The 6,000-nt window shown below is 37.6% G+C and overlaps 1 long non-coding RNA gene across 2 annotated transcripts in view; it reads left to right on the top strand.

Moving 5' to 3' along the window:
* The first annotated feature begins 1,330 nt into the window (after positions 1-1,330).
* The window catches only part of LOC310761630, a 39,211-nt gene continuing 34,541 nt past the window's right edge, over positions 1,331-6,000 (top strand). For both annotated transcript variants that reach the window (XR_014547600.1, XR_014547601.1), the window contains exon 1: positions 1,331-1,476. This is a non-coding gene — a long non-coding RNA (uncharacterized lncRNA). The remainder of the gene's footprint in view (positions 1,477-6,000) is intronic.

Here is a 6,000-nt window from a genome sequence, read left to right as displayed (position 1 = left end):
GGAGTGAAGACAAACATGAATACAGCGTGCACATGGCGAACCTTATGCCTTTCAACAGCCTCCTCTCTTTTCTCCCGCATCTCAGAGATCTCTGTGATTCACTTAGTTATGTAATCCATATTTTATAACTGAATTGTGATCAAACAATATTGTAACCATTGTTCTTGCTGCTTTTACATCTTCACAGCAGACCCTGCAATAACTTTAGACAGCTGAGTTAGATTGTTTCTCTTAAATCTCTTTTCAGGCTGTACATACTGATTAGTTAAGATAAAGATAAAGAGGTTACAGTCTTGGAAGAAAGCCCCATTTCTCTGTTTGGGCGGAGAGCATGAATTAATAAGACTTCATTTCTCTTAGTTAATGCCTGGTAACTGCTGTAGGAAGGGGAAATTTGGCATGAAGAAAGTTTTAAAAAAATATGTGTGTGTGGCTTCCTGAAAACTGTTTTAATTGCTTCAGAAGCAGATCATCCAAAGGCATTCACTCCCCCACCACAATATATATATATATATATATATATATATATATATATATATATATACACACACACACACACACATACACACACGGCCTCCTCCTTGCAGTTTTGAAGCATTTCACAGACACAGAAAAATAGTCTTTTAAAGATGGACATAAGATTTGAAATGTCAGTCGGAACATATCCAAGGCTGTCAGCTCCAAACCTGAAAGATAAGTTCTCTTGTTGAAGATAAGAACTAAGGATTGTTGTTTGTTATTCTTCCAAAAAGAACGTTTTGAATTGGGACAAAAATACAGGATACTTACATGGGTGTTCTTGAACAAAGTTCCAGGCTGGAGCCATTAATAATTTTATATTAGTGGATGCTGTTAGAGTTAGTCACATGGTTCAAATGTGTTGCCAAATAATACTACTTAGAAAAGCTGCAGGTGCTCTGAAGTCCAGGACTAAATGTTCTGAAGCAGATTTGCCAACTGCAGGGCTGAATATTCCTCGTTGAATAAGTGCCTGTTACAGATGGTAAAGCTCAGATGTTGTGTTAAAAGAGAAATAGGTTGCACATTAAGGCTGTGCTGAATTCTTGGGGTGGGCTTTTTTCTTTTTTCAAATGTTTGGCCTCCCACTAAACAAGCATTCTTCCCCCCCCCACACACACACCTTTTTTGTGGGGCGCAAGAGACCTTCGCAGAAACATTTGTAAGACCTGGTAGGGTGGATGAAGCTACCTTTTTTTACATTAACAAACTCTTCGCAGCCAGCTTCTAGCCAGACAATTCTTCTTCCTGGAATCATCATGTGACCATGCAGTGTCATGTGGCCCACCTAATCATTCCAGGAAGAGCTCCACGGCTGGAAGCTGATTGCAAATTAAGTGTGAGGCTTTTTGTACTGTAAAGAGTAGTTTCTTGCTGCATCCAATTAAGCTACTCCAGTTCTTTTGGCCAGAAGATTGAGAAGACCTATAGCTGATTCTGTCCTTGATGCCACTGTTGGTAATATATTTTTCATAATTATGAGTATGGGCTAACCGTGCTTTTAGAGTTGAATAATTCGTTTCTTCTTTATACTTTGTGAAAAGCATAGGGTGTACCCTCTACTCTGGAGCTATTAGTGCCATCCTTATCTCATTGTTAGCAAAAACCCATTTCAAATTTGACAGCATTCCTCGTATATCTTCAGCAGAAAGATGTTCCCTCAGTATACATTAGCATTTTTTGTACATCTTCATAAACAAAACACTCATTCAGTGTTCCTCTGCTTTCTCCATATGGCCTGAGCAGAGAAAGTTTTGCTTGGCAATTATCTTGTTTTCCGAGTATTTTTCATAAGCATTTGCCTTGGCATCCATCAGTTTTATGTGTATCTTCTTAGAAAGTAAGATGTCTGCTCAGCATTCATTGACATACAGAACACAGTCTCATTACAGGACAAAGGATGAGCTATGCATAAAGTCAAATATCAAATTAGCATTACAGGAAGTTTTTGCTGTGCTCTGAATATATCATTAGTATAAGTAGTTAACAAAAAGTTCCTCACACAACCAGCAATTGTGATAGGTAATTAAGACTCTTACATTTTGCAGTCATGCACTGAGCTCCATTAATGCACTGTATCCTAGATATGCCCTATTCCAGCATATGAGATATGAAGCTGCCTTATACCGAGTCACTCCACTGGTCATCTCACTCGGTATTATTTGATCTCATTGGTGGCAACTCTCCAGGGGCTCATACAGGGATTGAAATGAAAGGGGTTTTGCAGTTTTGAAATTGGTAATTAATCACTGAAATTTTAAGTGGTTCAATCCATCTTGATTCAAAATGGTGTCCAGTTGTATCCAAACATATATGGAAACCTGCTCAGGAACAGTCAGGCAAATTTTGGTTAAAATATCTTAAGACGTGTCCAAATGCATAGTGAACAAACAATTTTCCAAAATACATTATAGATTATACTGTATCTGGCTTATTTGTAATGTGTAAATCAAACCTCAGTTGTCGAACGTAATCCATTCCGGAAGCCCGTTTGGCTTCTGAAACGTTCAACAACCGAGACAAGGCTTCTGATTGGTTGCAAGAGCTTCCTGCACTCAAGCGGAAGCCTCATCGGACGTTCACCTTCCTAAAAACATTTGAAAACCGGAGCATTTACTTCCAGGTTTTTGGAGTTCAGGAGCTGAAACGTTCGAAAACAGAGCCATTCGGGAGCTGAGGTTTGACTGTATATGTTTTTAATGTTTATTATTTAGCAACTTTTTGATTAGTGTGGTTATCTTGGAAGACAATTGTTTTAAAAGGCAGCTTAGAAATATTTGAAATAAAACAAACAGAACAAGCACCTGCCAAGTTTCAAATGGCAGCATATTTACAGCAGCACTATAAATTATCTTCTGATCTATGGAATGGTGTTACTGTCTTGGGGGCGAGGGACAAATTAGAATAAACTGCAGTCACTTCTAGCAGTATGGAATATCCTGTTATCTTTGGATTTAGGACAAGCCCTCCACAAATGACAATATGATCCAACTTTACCATAATGTTTCTTATAGAACTTTGGACTGTTTACAAATATAATGTAACCCTATTATGTGTCAAATACCAATGCCCGAAACCCTTAAAAGGTAATCCTTTGATGTTAACCTAGGACAATTGGAAGATGAAATTTCCAATTGATGAAAGCTACATTTCTGGGTCAAGATTAGAGCCAATATAGGCTGTCTTTTTAATATAAATTGGATCTTTGGCCCAGACATAGGAGCCCCATAACTTAGCGTAGAAATGGCACTTAAAAAAATATGGTACATCTGCTTGCAATAAGATTTTCCGAGTTATAGCTATAATCTCTCTATATATCAATATATCTATAATCTAGTTTACCAGATTTAAATTATAGTTTCTGTCACAAAAAACAAACCCAAAATGGAATCTTGTCAAATTTTTGTGGCTGAGCTGTGTTTACAGATACATAATTTAGAGACATAATTTAGAGTTTACAAATTTAATCCGTTCCAGAAGTCCGTTCTTAAACCAAAACCATTCTTAAACCGAGGCGTGCATTACCTAATGAGGCCTCCCACTGCTGGTGCCCTTCCACCATTTGGATTCTGTTCTTAGACTGAGATAATGTTTGCAAACCGGGACACAACCTCCGGTTTTGCGGAGTCCATAAACTGAATCGTTTGTAAACAAGACTGTTCTTAAACCGAGGTACCGCTGTATAGTGTCTTGCTAAATCCCACATAATTTGGCAGTATTTAACCCAGATTCCAAATCTACAAATGCCAAAATATCAGTTGGTTTTCACTGATTATTTTAGGGGCTGTTTCTTCTGTATTACACTTGACTCCCACACCTCTGGTGGTCGCATGGCTTTTCTGATGATGCTCTCATAATGTAGAAACACTGAGTGGAATCAGATATGGGGTGATATCCAGTGGTAGTCATACTCAGAGTAGACCTACAAAATTAATAACTCATCTACTGATTTGAGTGGGTCTACTCTGAGAACGATTTAGTTATATATTAACCCATAGATACTTCCCACACTAGGACCACCATGAAACCTTGCAGTTGGTGACACTCATGTAGCTGCAAAACTGATTCCTCTCAAGTGACCTTGGAATTCTTAAAATACCAGAACACCATGGGATGCAGACCTGCTACAGCATCTCTCACATTGCAAATGGGCTCTTCATTGTCTTACATTTCTGCTCCATATAACAAGAACTACGGGATAAGTATCACTTTGGTACTGAGCTTAATATCCTTATTCTCAATTAGGCTTGTTCTAATTGAGAAAATAGAAATTTTCAGATCAAATTTTAAATGCAGTATATTCATTAATACATACATACAGGACAAATGTTTGGCAAACTAAGCATTTGTCCTGTATGTATGTATTAATGAATGTAACACGTTTATAATTTGATCTGAACATTTTTGCTTGTTGAGCAGAGACTTTAACATAATTCTCTGGTTTATCTTATGCCAAATTTGATTACATCCCTTGAACATTAGTTTCAGAAGGCTCACTGGTCCAGGAGACGGCTAATTAAATATGTTTGACACTTGTTCAGATAAAATGTGAATTTCATGTTCCGTTTTTTGTATTTTAGGAGCATCCTATGCCTCTTTGTTTATATTTTTGTATACAGCAAGAAGTTCATTTTGTAACATGAACTCAGCACAAGTTTGGGGGGAGAGGAAGGAAGACAACCTTTGCATTATTATTAAGCACCGTTTGGTTTTCTAAGATTAGCACCCTGATCCAAGCAATGCAGACAAAGCCTTATAACCATCATTCAGCTGCTTAGAAAGGGCCCTCTGCAATGACACTGTCTGTTATAGCCTCACAGCACAAACACATCTTGTTGGCCAATATTTCTCCCTCAGTTAATGTGAACAACTGCCTCTGAAAAGATCACAGTCATAATAGATGCTCACTAGTAAGTCGGAAGGCATGTTCAGCTATGAATATGCAAACAGAAAACAGCAGGGGACTGCACACAAATATAGCGACTCAGAGGAGAAACTGTGAAATTCAGGATCTGGCAGAGTAACTGATAAACAATGTGACATAAATTTACACTGTAAGAAAGTAGAAAAACTGGAATTTTAATGAATTATGCTTTCCCAATCCACTTACACGTACACATTGTCTGGTATTGTCCAATAATATGCATGGAATATTTTTTACCATGCTGACTATCTAGGTGGCTTCAGATATGTTTTTCTTCTTGAAATTTACCTCTGGCCCATGTCATATTACTGTGTTACTGAAATCATTTTCTCCAGGACCTCAGGCAATTTGCAAATATATGTGGTTGTATATGTGTATATGTGTATGTGTATGTGTATGTGTATGTGTTCACCATTATTTATTCAATTAATATTGAAAATAAGTTGCAGTGGGCAATGAAAAGCTGTGTTAACTTTTAATTAGCATGTATATGGTGCTTTAGAAAGTCTCAGGAATTTATAGCCCTGTAAAGTAGGGCTACAGATATAAGGTTGAAGCTGACAGGTTGTGAAGAGCTATCCCTAGTAGGTTCATATCTGAAGCAGAATTTGAACTGGTATCTTCCATGCTTACTTCTCAGTTATTTGAGGAAACTGAATGCAACAGTTGTTTTCTCATGTGGGCCCCAGGTATCTCAATGGTATTCTGGTAGGGGAGAGTCAAGACATGTAGTTGGGTTTTCTTTCTGAATTATGAAGCATTTTTTGAGGGGGGGCGGACTGAAAGACTAAGAGAACTTATGAGTCAAATATAAGGGTGCAGAATATCAAATTGCTCACAACCTTTGGCAACCTTTTTTTTCTAGGTTAGAGATAGCTCTGCTCAAGTATATAGGCCATCTGTCCATCTATGTATTAACGTAAGATGCAGATTTTTGTAAGCGACTGCTGTTCCAGGGATTCCATTTCCACAAATGGGAGGGAGTGTTTAGTGGTTCCACTCAACGAAGATGATAAAAATCAGTTTCAAACTGATTCCTAATTTTGATTTAATAATGT

This window comes from Podarcis filfolensis, assembly GCF_964270895.1.
Source record: "Podarcis filfolensis genome assembly, chromosome: 4".
In the NCBI taxonomy this organism is placed as follows: domain Eukaryota; kingdom Metazoa; phylum Chordata; class Lepidosauria; order Squamata; family Lacertidae; genus Podarcis; species Podarcis filfolensis.
Note: the sequence above shows the minus strand (reverse complement) of the source record. Positions and strands in the feature narration are given on the sequence as shown.